This window comes from Bombus vancouverensis, chromosome 7 (genome assembly GCF_051014615.1).
Source record: "Bombus vancouverensis nearcticus chromosome 7, iyBomVanc1_principal, whole genome shotgun sequence".
In the NCBI taxonomy this organism is placed as follows: domain Eukaryota; kingdom Metazoa; phylum Arthropoda; class Insecta; order Hymenoptera; family Apidae; genus Bombus; species Bombus vancouverensis.
Genome location: NC_134917.1, coordinates 10,233,636 through 10,249,581, shown reverse-complemented (window position 1 = coordinate 10,249,581; position 15,946 = coordinate 10,233,636). Strand labels below are relative to the sequence as shown.

The 15,946-nt window shown below is 39.2% G+C and overlaps 2 protein-coding genes across 2 annotated transcripts in view; one reads left to right on the top strand and one right to left on the bottom strand.

Annotated features, from left to right (window-relative positions):
* LOC117159026 (A-type potassium channel modulatory protein KCNIP1) overlaps window positions 1–15,946 on the bottom strand; it is a 434,143-nt gene that overhangs the window by 367,721 nt on the left and 50,476 nt on the right. Inside the window, exon 2 of the mRNA XM_076620081.1 lies at window positions 10,418–10,531. The gene's annotated coding sequence lies outside the window, so the exon portion shown is untranslated. The remainder of the gene's footprint in view (window positions 1–10,417; window positions 10,532–15,946) is intronic.
* LOC117159060 (uncharacterized) overlaps window positions 1–15,946 on the top strand; it is a 33,107-nt gene that overhangs the window by 11,240 nt on the left and 5,921 nt on the right.

Here is a 15,946-nt window from a genome sequence, read left to right as displayed (position 1 = left end):
TTGCATATACGCAAACTAATATTCTGATAAAGTATTAAATAGGTAAATGATAAATATATTTGTCTTCGGCAAAATTGTTCTTTTTTTTGTACTACGTCTTCTTTTTAAACTACATGAAAAAATGCATTTCTATTATGTATAACTAGAATAACGAGAATAATAAATATAAAATAACAATGATATAGATTGACACATTTTAATTAGTATTTTAGCAAAAATTAAATTTTTTCAAGAAAGATATTGCAAGTAAGAAAAAAGATTCGCAAGTTATCTATATCATCATAGTATCTATATGTTTTTCGTAAGCAGTAATCGTTTGTTGAAGATAAATTGATTTTTCTGAGTCTTTACTTTAGTAAAATGTTTCGTAAATCGTAGATATATACTAAACGTAGTATAACATTAAGGCTAGGTATATCGTTTAACTGTATCAGAGATATGTATTCGCATAAACTTGTCGTATCGAATGCAGATTGTTCACAGCACAGCATACATTTACAAATATTTGAATGAAATTGGTTACGCTTGCTTAAGTTTCAGCAATTTAATTATTTAACATACCAGTTAGTTATTAAACACTAAATTCAACTGCACCTTGAAATATAACGAGATAAATATTTATATTATAATTTCTCTTACTTTTCATATTCATATTCGAAATTTTATGAAACGTATATTACTTCCAGTGATACTAATCGTGCGTTATCATAATGTATAGAACAGTCGAAATATATCATTACGCTAATCTGCTTATTTATATAATTTTTAAAGATTTATAATACAGTAAACAGTTCCCCGAATCGAAATACCAAGTGATAACCTTAAATATTCGATCGCGATCAGAGTTCTTGCCGTGCAATACACGTAATTTCGTATGCAAGGAAAAACTCTGCTAGACGTACGTCATTCGGAAAGCCAGACGGACGTCGGGTTTACTCTGTCGCCTCTTTCTCTTTGTTCCTTTCTATCTCCGTCTGACTGCCTCTTCGTTGCTCGATAGCAACTTTTTCGTTGCTTCACATATAAAATTACTCAAGACGTGACAAACCGAACGTGGTAGGCGGTAGTAGACGTGCATTCAATTGACAAGATACGCAGGCGTAACGTACATATGTCGCCAGTATGTCATCGTGCGTCGATTTTCTCGAGTCTTCGGAGTTACTTTTTCTACCAATTTGTTAATCGTGCGCTCACTTACTAACAGCGCGACGACGTGAGCCTTGGTCGGTGAGAGAGAAAGAGAAAAAGATAAAAAGAATAAAAGAGCCTGCGAGCAAACCGGGTTCAAGATAAATTCAGTTTCATGCATTCTTGTCTGGTTTTCTGACGGGTTCGCCTGTCTGACTACCGACTATCGGCCACCGGTTCGATCTCCTTCTGCCTCAAGAGATACACGAACGATGTTGAAACAAGGGCGATCTCGAGTCATTGTTCCAAGATTTATGGGCAAATCGATAATATCAATCTGCCCGTCGGCTTATCACCAGCGGCTGCGTTACCACCATCTTGTATTTCGCAAAACACCGGAACTACGTATTTCTGTACGATATCTGTCACATTCTGACTCTTTTTCGGTGTAAATCGTGCCAGGTTATGGCAAAACTACATAAAAGTCCGAAGACTTCTTACTTTAACTAATGGCAGCTGGCCGATGAAACTGTGCGCGAATTTCACTTTATTTGTATTCTCAGTGATTCATATTTTACGAATCTTAAGAAGGTTGTTTTTGTACACGTAAGTGTTAAAAATAATTCATACGAGAGAGAATTTTTAAACTGATATATCCACAAACATAGAAATATTTACTGACTAAGATTTAAGAAATTTGATACAAATTAATGTATTTAAAATTTATTGAATTTATTTGAAATTAGTCGTTTTATGTCATACGTGGAAACGATTACTTATTATTGACATTTTTTCCGAAAAAATCAAATGATTATATGATTCGAAATGTGGATAAAATAATCATTTTATTTCAAATAAATACCTTCAAGTATAGTATAATAATAAATCATATATATACTGTTTATACGATTGTGCACTATGTACACTGATACACTTTCTAACAAATTTCATATTTTCATCGGTATAATTACAGTATCGCAAAAAGCTGGCATTTCTGTTCGCATGACAAGCAAATAAGAGATAAGCAGACAGTTAGCGATATAACTTATCAGACATAAAAGCCATCCCGAAATGTGAAATCCTCTTTAAAAGCATGTCCGTATCTCACTTGAAAGTACAAAAGTTAATAAGAACAGCTGAATCGTCGCTATCAAACGAAGATTTAACAAACATTTAAAGTTGTCGCATTTGTCCGATAATTTTGTCATTCATATCTCCATTTAACTCTTTTACGGTATTTACTTGCGATTATCGGCGAATTTGGTCACTGTGCTTCGGCTATTGCAATTGGAAATTTACCGCGGTTTCGTTATCCCTAATGAACCGCTAATTGCAAGGATTTACGAATACGTTAAGCATCGGTAATTATTTCATATTGGTTTAAGGCGCGTACCGGGCCCCACTTTACATGAGAAATAACATTGTTATTTATATGAGAACATGATAAGCAACGTTTAATTTTTTATGGCTCATGCATTTTGTTTTATTGCCATAATTAACGTTTTTCGTCAGCCCTAATTAAATTTATAATTAAAGTACTTGTTCTTCGAACTTTTTAAAATTGCTTGTATGGTATAAAGAAAGAGGCAGATTTAACATAAGATAAACAATATAACATGCATTAAATATTGTAATGCTTAAAGAACTTGAATTTTATGTCATTAGAATTTCTTTTTAGTATTGTGCCTGTGGATTTTTGTGGATTTATGGGCAATTTTTTGAAGTGCAAGAATATATAAAATACCTGAAATATTGTAGTCGTTATAATATAGTCGTTATAATGGTTGCAATCAGCAAATGAAACAAATCTTTTCTTAAGCTCAATTTGTTTTAATCGTAATCTTAAAAAATGCATATTCATGAAAAATATGAATTTGCATAAATATCCATGGTCTAATGATTTATGATTTTTAAAATGTATTCTAGTACGTGAAGCTAACCGATGTTTGTTTACATATTCGATACAGTATCAATAAGATATTTAATACCGAAATAATCAAGATATCAGAAAATTTCTATTTTTATGAAATATCTAATTCCACTTGAACAAAATTTCTCGATTCGTACGTAAAGATTTGAAAGTTCAGAGTACGGGTGGCATTGTACTGCGCAGAAGTGAGGCAATGTTTAAATTACACGCTACGTAGCAAATCGAGCTTTACGAGGCCTTGGTGAACACTCTTCCGTTCCACCACCTACGATGGCAATTACAGGGCTTCAAGCAAATCGTATGCCATGGAAATGCTTTTACTTCCGCAAACTGGCACGACGCTTGTAAAATAACGCATGTCCATATTTTAAATACCGACATTTTCCATACTCACAACTGCAAAGAATCTGCATTTATCATGTCTCAGGAGGCGTGCATCACGTACCACGTCGAACCTTATAATTTTTCGCAGTAGTTACGAATCTATCATTCATCAAACGAAAACAAAAAGATATAGAATATTTGTTGGATGTCTAATCACGAAGAAATCATATCTGTCACGTACGAAAGTTGCTCTGTTTAGTGAAACTTCTTGGATTCGAAAATTGAAATTACGCTTTTGAAAAATCGCTATAAATCGTTGGAAAAGATTTTCAGTATTTTTGTACCATCTTTTAATATATCACGCAAGATATTGATATCTTGTTACGAATATTTTTACCAATGTTTTCAATGATTCTTTTATAGCAGAAGTTAAAGATTCTTAAAATGTGTGTTATGAAATATACTCACTGGCTCGATTTCAAGTAATATTAAATGTATTTTTTATAGGAACATCGAGTATTTGTAAAAATATTTCAACAATATTTAATAAAAATATAAAAAAGATACGCTTCTACGCTATAGGTGGTCCAGCGATAATATGAAAAACATACTTATACATACATGCTAATTTATTATGTTTAGAAAGGGATGAGTTAATTGTAGTTTTAGAATTAGGAAAATACAAGTTCTTTATGCTCGTAAAATTTGTTAATTAGCTGATAAATAGATTAATAGATAAATAGATTTATATTAACAATGATTTATATAAAGATTGGCGTGCACATAGCAAAGCATAACGTTCGAACGCAATGTTTGAACGAGGACTCCTAACGTTCCACGTTGGAGCTGGTGAAAAGGATCGACCGTGGCGAGCATATAATTGGTCGTAGCGGAGTTTGACGATACGAAGAGAGCACCGGCGATAGCCCGGGGTGTGTTGATTCTGAAGTCAGGCCAATTACGAAACGTGCAATAAGCAATGGTCGTACGACCGTCCGAAGACACGCGGCCATCTACGATCTTTCGCCACCTGACGCCATCCATCGTGCGGCTGATTGCTATTCTTTACCTTCGGGGCCCTGTGAGCGCAATGAGCGATGCGTTCATTCATGTCGAAGTACAGGGTTGCGATGTCTACGCCGCGAGTGCAGCATGCGCGGATCGCTTTCTGCTATAATATAGAGATGCTTGATACACAATGATACACGGCTATCGGTCTGTACGAGAAAGATCTATCCAAGAGGTACACGCACGCGGCATATGATCCGATCAAAACCGATAGCGATCCATGTGTGATTCGTATACGCGACCTGTTTACCATTTCTCACGAGAAGAAATATCCACGCTTCGGCGAGTCGGGCAATTAACCGAGCGTTACAAAAAAAATCCGATATAATCGCGTTTTTTAAACGAGAATCGACATGAAAAGCAATTTCTTTTTTGCGATAATCGCACGTGTCGTTTGAATTATTACCAATCATAACGACACTTATAGGTGTGCCTATTTAGCATGTACTTATACCAGTACATGTCGTTATGTAATACTCGTGAAACATTCGAAATATCCAAGGATATGACGTGTTCGCTTTAATTATCTACTGCACGTGCTGAAAATATTCAGATGAGGTCAGAAAAGTCTTCTCCCTCTGTTCCAGTTTGTCACCCGTTAAAATACGATTTTTCGCGGTCCGCTTGCAAAAACGTTGCAGCGAACAGGATATTTGCAAATTAAAGTAAATCGATCGATTTTATCTCAAGCAATAAAGCCGGTTTATCTCGTCCCGGTGAAAATTCAATCTGGTAACTAGCCCCTCGGCTCTGACGGATTCCATTAATTAATTCCCTCGGATAAACATCTCTGTTGTACAAAATGTTGCTTCGACGTTTGTCTAAACGATCGAACGTGCACGATGGCCAGATCGATCGATGGTCCTGATCGTTCTCGCGCGACCTTGACAAAAAAACACAGACGTCGAACAATGGATACGCATTGGAAGACTCTTTCAGACGCGCGAGTATCGTGGGTGGAGCGAGCGAGTTTGTTCCTGACCACCGACAACTCTTTGATTCAGTGCGATTGTTGCAAAGTCGGTTCAATGATCGCCGCGACACACCAACGGCCACCGCTGCTCGTTCCTTTTGCAACGAGCCGTGCACGCAAGAATCACACGAACGTTTTGCCGCGGACATGCCGCTCAGTCACGTTTACACACTCGCCACCACGTGCTCGTTACTCTATCGCGTTTCAATTTCTACGTACTTGCATATCGCTCATTTGTTACAGCAATAACAATGCGAGAATCACGATTTTAAAGGAAACAAGTCTTGAATCGTTGTAACTTTGTAAGAACATTGCAGGAAAATGCGAAATTCGTACGATGAAAAACGTCGATCTAATATGAAAACACTATGATATTCTCATTTAGTTCGATAAATTCACATTTATTCTTAACATTGATGGCAATTCCTATTTTGAGTTGTATTATAATACTCCTAATGTGAAATTTATTCTGCAATCATGATTTATATAATATTATGTCGTTATTGTTAAAACAGATTTCAACATAAGTCATAATATACTATTTCATCAATAGTCGTAAGTTGATGTGACATATTCTTAATGATAAGAAAAAGAAGAAGCTGTAATTACATTTACAGCAGTATCGTAATAGAACAAGATGACATTCTTTGAACTTTAATGAACTTCACATTGCTGTTGTAATGACATAACTAAGATATGTTATCGTTGATGCGAACATTCATAGGCCATAGTAATAGTTTTTTTCTGGTGTACATATGCGCTTATAGGTCAAGAGAATGGATTTTGCTTAATGTGTGTAGGTGTCGATAGGGTGTTGAAAGGGTTAATGTCAAACAAAGTTTCTTGCAAAGTAGCAAATGTTATGACGTGATTAGTTTAAGAGGTCAGCTTAAAATATTGACCTACATCTACTTCTATCCACAACTCTATCTACACGCAACGCTACGAGCGATATAATTTGTATAATGAGTGAATTGATTATATTTAATACGATATGATTGCGATATTTCAATATCCTAGCAAACCTAATTACATTTATGTAACAGAACTCCTGGCGATCATGGTGCGATAAAAAAATTAAAAAATATGCAGCGGTTTAAAAGAAATAGATAATTATTAGTGCCGTGTAATTAGTCAAGATCACATGTACCGAAACAAATTTTCCAATTTGATTTTATCGAGAACCAAAGAGCGCATAGATTCTATTCTATTCTCTATTATCGATTTATTTCTTCCACGAAGAATTATTCCTTTGCCGGTTGTATCATGATTTTTCAGACACCCTCTATTTTCATTAAATATGCGTAGTCACCATCCGAGAACATAAACTCCATAAAAAAAAAAAATTAACCAAGCTTTCCATAGATGTCTCGTATTTTAATCATTGGACGAAAGACGTGCGATGAGCATTAAAAAGAATGACGCGATGACACATCGTGACAGAGTCGGCCGACTTTATGACCTCGAGGTCGAGGTCGTTATCGGCTCGGCGCGTTCGACAATGCGTGAAAATCGTAAAGATCCTAAAAGGACGTCGAGGCGTGGTACGCGTACCCAGTTCCATCTAAAAGTCCTGCTGACATCTCTGTATATGCTTTGCACGCCAGATCCTCATAAAGGGTCGTATAAGCTGCGGCGCGAAAGTTTGATTTTATGTCCCTCCAAGACGAAGAAGACCGCCCGCCGTTAGTCACACAAAACTCTCTGCTTTCTTTAATGTGACACGAGCTGCGCAATTTTACGGTTTCGCGTTCGAGAATTTTGCTTAATCGGATAACACTGTTGCCTTGCGGTAAGATATCGGTGCGTTTATTACGGCCGTACGTCTTTATACTCGTAAAAAAGCTGCGAGAAACTCTGAAGGATAAGCGCGATCGTGTTTAAGAAAATTCTTAAAATGCATATAAATATCCTACTGTCCATAAGCAATTCGACACGTTCATATTATGGCAAACTCAGAGGCTCGCAAAAGTAGTTGAACACATGTAGACATTTTTTTGGATATATATATAGGGTGTGGTAGGAATTTTCGATACAATCGAGTAGGGAGTGGCTCCTTGTGGAAAAATAAATGGAAAATATAGAATAGGGTCTTTATGTATAAGACTTCGTTTTTAAGAAAAATGATTTTGAAAATCAAACCAGCACACATGTATTAACTGTAAATTTCGACTCGACTTTTGTTTCTACTTGTGTTTTGTATTTCTAAACATACGCAATGTATATTAAGTTGGATAACTAAACTATATATCTAACTCCAAAATCGAAGACAGTTTTGACTTGAAATTGTTTGACGATATATCTCATTATCAATGACTTGCTGTGTATCTCACCTGTGAATTTGGTACGTAATTTCTTATAGTTTAATTTTAAATTAAAGATTTTCTTTAAACTATCCTTATTTGTCCGTATAATATATAAAAGTGAAGTCTAAACATACGTAGAGATTCGAGTACGACAGATGATTAAGAGCTTACGTAGCGTTCTTTGTATCGCGATTCATAAAGCTTTTTCCTTGTACGGAACGGAAATTGTAATTTTATGAAAAGTCGTGTATCGAAATATCATAAAAATAATCTTGTCAACCTCGTGTACTTAATTCGTTCGAGTTTCCTACACAAAGGCTATAAATTACTTCCGACACCGGTGAAATATAACGCCGATGAAAACATGCTCGGTCTTACCAAATACCTTCGTTCTGATTAGATTAAGCGATGACCGTCCACGAATGTTCCATTCGCAAGATATAATCCTCCGAGTTTGGTGTGAATGAAACTTTACGACGTTGGTCGTAAAGACTCGTCGCGAAATCGAACATACGACAAACAGCGAATTACCCTCGGTCATGACCAAACAAAACGACCAATTCCTTTCCATTGTACACCATTTTATCGTAGATCTAACAGCCAAACGGAAATTAAAAAATAACAGCGAATTCGCTTTCAAACATAACGTGAAATTCCTTCCATTATATTCTACCATCGGCGCTACCTCTACTGGCTGTAGCTCATAAATGTGCAAGGACTAACGTGTCTAAGCGTGAATGAACACGGGCGTGGAAAATATTTTTCCCTGCATCTTTCTCTCGGAATGTTCCAAGAAAGATCAGTCGTCCGCTGAGAACTAGACTGACAAGAATTCGCGCAATGAATAATGCATATTATTGCCCATTAATCACAATGTTTCTTTTATTCCGTTTTATCGCGCCGAACCGCAGGCAATTTCACAATCGTTTGCATAATCTATTTTTTCACTGTGTAACGCCACGACAACACATCCGATCGTAAATATCCATAACAGATCCTTTGCGCGATAGCAGCGAATATCGGCAATAAAAGGCGTTGATTCCCAGTGTAATTTCCTCTGTGATATCTCGTTCGATCGTTTTCAATTTTCGATAACTTTATATACATTACTACATACGTTTGCTGAACCTATCGCGGGCAGCATTACATGCATTATCTATCGAGTTAGTTTCCCGTTTCTCTGCTGCATCGGCAGAAGCTATAGGTTCATGAATAGACGATTTGGACGTTGGTGTACGGACGAGGATCTGGCGAAACGCCGAGCCACGCGCAATCTTTCAATGGAAAAAAGGGGAGACGGTGGGTCGCGCAATTGCATCGTTCGAAAAAGAAAGGAGGCAGGAGGACGCGAGAGAGTCGCGATACCATCGACCGCAATTCACGCACATAGAATCGGCCTCCGCGAGCGCTTTCTTACGCACGTGTGCGCACGCGTGTGCGGCCTATCGCCGGCCGAGGATTCGAGATAATGTAATCGACGATGACATTGAACGCCGTAGTAGCCGATCGCGTGCATTCCAGCGCTCTGAGCTTCTCCCCCTCTCGCCGCGATGCGGTCGTGAAACGTCGTTCCCGATCAACTCTTGCACCGATGCCAACGGTAGGCTGTCACCTCTGGATATAAACGATGGGTGACGTCAGTATGACATCAGTGATCCATATCGTCGTAATACCGTAAAGCACCTTCGCCGTGTGTACGTGAACGGTTGCACAGTGTTGCTGTTTTCGCAGGGATACCTTGGACGATGCGCGTAAGACAGCGATGAACGCGCTATACATACAGACAGTCGGTCTGAGTCCGTCAAAAACGAACGAGTACGAGAACATGACGACGACGACGGCAACGACGACAACGACGACAACGACGACGACAACGACGACGACGAAGGAGAACACATGCGCAAAGAGAAGAAAAGAACGACAGCTAGCAAGTAGGGGAAGAGAAGAAAGGTGGAAGAAAAAGAGTGGACGGTGGCGGAATTGGTGAGAGGCGAAGGATGGAGTTTAACGCGCAACCCTGGCAACTTAAAATCCCTCAGCATCGCGCACAGTTTATGGGTGGGGTCGTCCTCCGACGGGGAATATCCAACGCGAGCTGGTTCCACCAGACAAAATGCAAATCTTCCTGCGGCCCGCTAATCTGTCTGGCGCATCCGTGACGTCAGGTTCCATTGGCGGAGACACCATTTGCGATACGGCTTGACCTGATTTTCCTTCCTCATTGTGAAAACACGCGTATCGCGTGTAGTTTCAATAGCGAGGGAGGAACCTTGAGTTTCATTTTCTTCGCAGAGGGATTGTTAAATGAAACGCATCTTTCGTATTCACAATCCAGGAAGGATTATGAGCTGATGGTAGAAGTTAATGGATATACATGATATCGTATGGTTTCGAGATTGAACGCGAGGAGAAAGCTCGACGCCTCTGCAGACTATTCTCGACGACCCTCCGCGTGCGTATCGTATTAAATGTTGCGTGCCGTGCATAACCTGCCTCTTCCTATGGTGCCCACCGTGTATTCGCGCATAGTACGCGATATTGTTGTCGTAGGTGCGGATGAGGATGGTACACCTTCGGTGTACAAACACGATATCTGCATACATGCGTGTACGCGCGTGCAAGGAGTATGTATGAAGAGATTGAGAGAGGAGGTGTAGAAGGAGAGATGCAGAAACGCGTCCCACTTACCATTTTGAATGACACCGCACTAACGAAATGTATTGACATGCTTCGGCATATACGCGCTTGCCAATAATTCGATTGTCCATTCGATCTGACGTTACACGTATCGTATCTCTGAAACTGAAGATGGAGGAAATCAATACGTTAGATATATCGATCAGAATAATCTATCAAAGCGTAAAATATTTATGGATATGGTGTTAATAGTAGCAATATTTTATTAAATAATTTATCGATATGAAATAATATTCGACTTTGCGATGATTAGAAAATTGGTTGAAACATTTACGCTTGTTTAGAAGAAAATTATCTGATAAAACATTATCTTCTAAAAATGTTACAAACATGTTTGCATCGAACCTGACCTTAACCTTGGTTAGTATCGAACATACTTATTATTTTCTAAACATATACTTTTCTGCAATGATGTTGCTTCTTTTTACTCAGATACAATGAAAAAATTGTACAAATACGATACGTCCGCTGTTTTCCTTACAAATAATCTACAGATGTTTTACCAAGCGAAGTAGAAATCGTGTCCAACAACGAAACCACAGTTCACGCTACAATTCCGTCTCTTTCGTTTGCGAAGGTGCAACTCACATTTATTAATGTCTGCTGCGACGCGTTCGCCTCGCACACGCGATTCCCGGTGACGCGTACGTGTGACGGAGCACATACTTATCTTCCAGGTCCCGTCGCGTTACTTTACAGACTCGTACGCGAAATACTCTCGAACGCTTTGTATCGAGCAACTCGCTCCCACATTCGTGCCTGGCAATGATATTGCGTTCCTTCTTTCAACACGATCTGCCTCTCTTTCCGGCTGGACAGTACGTGGACTCTCTGTTTGCTTGTCTTTCTCTTTTACTCCTTTCTCCCTCGTTCGAGTCGGTCCAAAGAGAGGCGAAGGTGGAGGCTAATCACCACGCAATCACCGCTCCCGGTGCGGCCAACTCCGACCCGTTCTCAGAAAGCAGCAACCGCCTTTTGCCGCCGTGGGGCATTCACCACTGCGGTACCGGTATAGCAAAACCAACAATCTTCATCCTCAGCTCCGCGGGAAAAAAAGGCCTCTCCACCCTCCACCCTCTTCTCCGCCTCTTTTCTCCAAATCACCGGAGGGCCGACCGATCGGCCGACTACTGGCATCCAGGGAATCCATCGCGAGAATGGCGGCGATTCCACTTTGAGAACCGATCGACAGACCTCGAACGTACGTATTAAACAGCGGAGTAAGCAATCTTCCGAACACGACATTGCCCGGAATGCGGATCATTGAAACGGGATGATGTCCAGATAGCACCGTTATTATAACCTGTGAAGATTGCGATCTGAAATTCTGTTCCGATTTTCAAGTACACGATTGACCCGAGAAACAGGCGTATCGTCTCATCGACTCGATCATCCGCAGCCACTAAAACGATCGTTAGGCCTTTCATCTTTACGACAATTATCATCTTTCCGATGTTGATTAATAATTGTTTTATTAACCATTCGTTATTCCAAGATATATTTTCGTATGTTATATAGAAGATGGCAGTTAAGTATCGGATCTTTGAAATTCTGATTTGCATGTATGCAGGTACGTTGCGTGTAATATTGAATTCGCTTTGAATTGCTTGATTAGAGCTACAAGGTGATCTTGAAATTAGCTCTGTCACTATGCGCGTACGTTGTACAAGCACGCTGCAGACTATAAATCGTTAAAACTTATAATTATATAAAACGACACAGATAACGATATGTTTCCTGTTTTAAAATCTACCATACGAGAAATAAATACGTACGAAGTATCGAGAACAAAAGTGGACTAACCGTAATACTCAATAAACCGAATAATTTAGTATCTGAAATAAACGTGAGCACAAAATATTGACAACCGGTTTCGTTATCTACGCACGATTTGGAAAACGTGAATTTCTCCACTTTCGTACAATTAATACAGCTTACTGGAATAAATCAAACCCGTAAACTCGCATTAGTTCATTTTTTGCTCTCGATATCTTATATTAACCAGGAACTAAATAACTATACGCACACTGCGCATAAGACAGCCCGTTTTAAAGATCTGCAGCGGTTTCTCATTTTAATCAACATCGAGAAGGTTAAAGGTATCCTAATACGTTTCCACCGTCCGTGTTATAACGTTCGATGATACTCGCGTAAAGTGAATAAATTTCATGAAAAAAAAAAAAAAACTGGGGATGAAATTGAGACGGGGACACACGAGCGGGTAGCGATGCAAATTGATACAGTTGGGAGCAATGGTCGTTAGAAGTGTACACAATATGGGGTGCACCTTTAACGGCGGCTGCGTACACCCACGCAGTGTGTATATCCGACGATACGACTCGGCTGGAACCAGCGGCTGAGAGCAATTCCGGGAGAAGAAGAGGAGGCGTGAGTTTACGATAAGATACACACGTGCGACTGGCTCCCTCCGGTTTCGCCGCAACGGGCTAATCGAATCGTGACTTATTGTCAAGCTAAGTCTATATTCAAATACGCGCAGAGGTCACGTTCGTTAGAACTTTACGGTTAACGTTTGAATGTCGGTTCGATTTTACTCGGAAGATCGACCATAGAATAATGTTCAATGCTTTCGACGATTGATATATTATCAACAAAGATCTCGATGTGCATTGCAAGCGTAAGGTATATCGCTTGTTGTTACGATCAAATTGACGCTATTGAAAATTGAGTGGATCGTATAGTTGATTTCTGATTCGCGACGCGTGCGTCGACACCAGGCAGTTGTAAGTGAAATATCGGCTTTAACGCGATATCATCTGGCATTCGTTCCGGGATTGATTTTTCTCTCTAACAAGCAACGCCTTGCCACCCTTAACGACGTATATTTAACTGATAACGAGAAATACGCCGTGAATCTGTGGAACCAGTTACGCTAAAGCTCTTGATTTATGATGGAAAAGCAAAGCAAGAGGCGGTTTCAATTAATCACTTATTCTGATCGAGGAGTACGAAAGCGGGTCTCGGGGTGCGAGATGCGCATCATCGAACGGTACACGTGTGCTCTCGCTGACCAATGCGCTAAGACGTGTGTTCGTTCACGCGTGACTGACGTGCGAATTGCACGAACGATCGTATCGAATCGCCGTGACAGCTCGCGTCTGAACACACGCGTCGGTGCTGCGCTTCGATGTACGCGCACGCACGGGCAATTAACGCGCGTTAATTATCCCCATGGTGGTCCTCCGGCTCTTTGTCGGCGCGTTCAATAACGCGTCGATTCTAAATTCGTTTGTCGTATATAAGCTGTACAGCGAAAAATCCGAGACAGGGTCTCATTTCGAAAATGCGATCCATCATGTGGCTGAATTTGATACATCGGACTTGTTTAACCTTTCATCGAATAATACGGCGTGAAACAAATCGATTGAGATGGATGCTACGGATAATCTTCGGGTTACACGTGTTCTGTGAACATAGAAACAATCTTCATAGAACGTACAAATCGCAAAATTGCGTCAGCGTATAACGTGTTATCTATAAAAGATAATTTAGAAAAAATTTGACGATGGGAACTTTTGTGCCATATGAAATTTTAAGTGAAATTATCGGAAGAATCTTCGAGATATAATTTTGTTATATTTACGATCTATTGTCTAAGCATAATATTTACGTTTATTTAAAATCGATTATAACGTTACATCGTACGAGCGCCGAACATATACCGAAGATAATAAGATATTTTATCGCGTTTCGGAATAAGTTACGATTGCTTTCTGTTCGTGCAACCGCTTGATAAGTTTGATCACACGATAATCTTTTATAAAATGAATGAAATATTCAGGTTTATAAATTTTGCCTCTAAAACTTTGTCGCGTAAAATCTTGAAATCCGACCTTCGATATTTTTCTCAGCATTCACGTCCTTACATTTTTCAATTTTTACGCGCATGCAAAGTTCGTTAAAGCACATCTCATCGATTATCCAAATTTCGGGTCGAATGGTGTTTGCGTTCCGCGATATAACAGATAAATCAGTTTTAATCGACACTCCCCTTTACGTTTACACGAAATCCAACGATAATGAAGCTCGCGCGAAATTTATTAACCGGCGGGGGTCTGGCCTCGTAAAAAGTTCGAAAGATCCGCACGCCTTCGGGGTGAGTTCGCAAGGTATGGAATCGCGAAGGAAGTCGTAAGCTGGGACGTTTAATTGCGCAATAAATCCTGATTCTCCGATTTGCAACCCATTTCCTACTGCGGGGGCGACGATTGGTCGCTGTTAAATTGGCGCGTAGGTGCAATGGTAGGTACCTACGTATCCATGTAGGTACGCCGACTGTGAAAGTCGGAAGAGCCTCGATTCTCCCTTTTCCTCTCTTTCTCTCTTTGCAATCTCTCTATCACACCCTCGGGCGTGAAACGGCATACGACCTTTCTTCAATCGCGATCTCTACTCTCTTTGTTGACTCCACAGCCTCGCGGTGACAGACTTCTTCAAAGATCGACGTACTTTTTCATACTTACGATCGGCTGGAATCTTTAAATCCGAGAAACTGGAATTCGGAATCTTACGAGGTCTTGAAATTCGGCACCGCCGAAATCCGGAATTATTCGCTTTCTTCATTTTTTCCCGAAGAGTATCCTTCGTGTCAGCAACTAAGTTCTTGGCAAATTTCCTTCAGAAAATCGAGAAATTAAATTTCTATATTTCGTTTCTTCGCGGTATAAACGATCGTAAAGAATCGATGAAAACTCGTATCATTTAAGCTGAATTTACAGTCTAACTGAAAACTCGGTTGGATTATTATCGATTGGGGAGAATAAATTCGTTTTATGGAAATTATTATTTCCCTAATAAGTTTCCGATTACAAAAGTAATCTGTCGTAGACTCGAGTTTCGAGTCATTTTTATTTAAAGACGAAATAAACGGCGAAGCGTGTACGCACGACATTGATGCAATGCCATCTTCATTACACGTACCGACGTGACGTATTTCAAAATCGAAACAATACGCGATTTTATTAATGCATCGTGCTGTTGCTGGTGAATGACAGCGACGCGTTACTTGAATTCTGATTGAAATTAAGTCATCCAGTTTACATATCAATTATCTCATTGCATCCTCAACTCATTTTCTCATTCTTCGTTTGTTTCTTCATATCGAGTGAACACAACGGCAAAATAATCAGCATAATTAGACCTAAGTACAATTAAACTTTAAACTGTAAATTGCTGCGGTATATTCTAGTTATCTCGACATGAAGGAAACTACGCGTTCAATTAAAATACAGTTAACTCGTGTTATAACGATTAATATATTCCATGTGTTCCACAGTGTTGAAACGTTTGATTAAACCTTTATAAATAAAGTTCCCTTTGCTTACGAAAGTAAACGCTTTCGATTGATTAGAATTTTTCTAACAACTGATAGCTGCTATAGAAAATAAATAGTAGACAGTAAAATAGTAGACAGCAATGATAGATGTATACATTAAAAATGAAAAAAAGAAAACATAGGTACAAGAGTACATACATACTCATACATAAAGTTTTCTAACA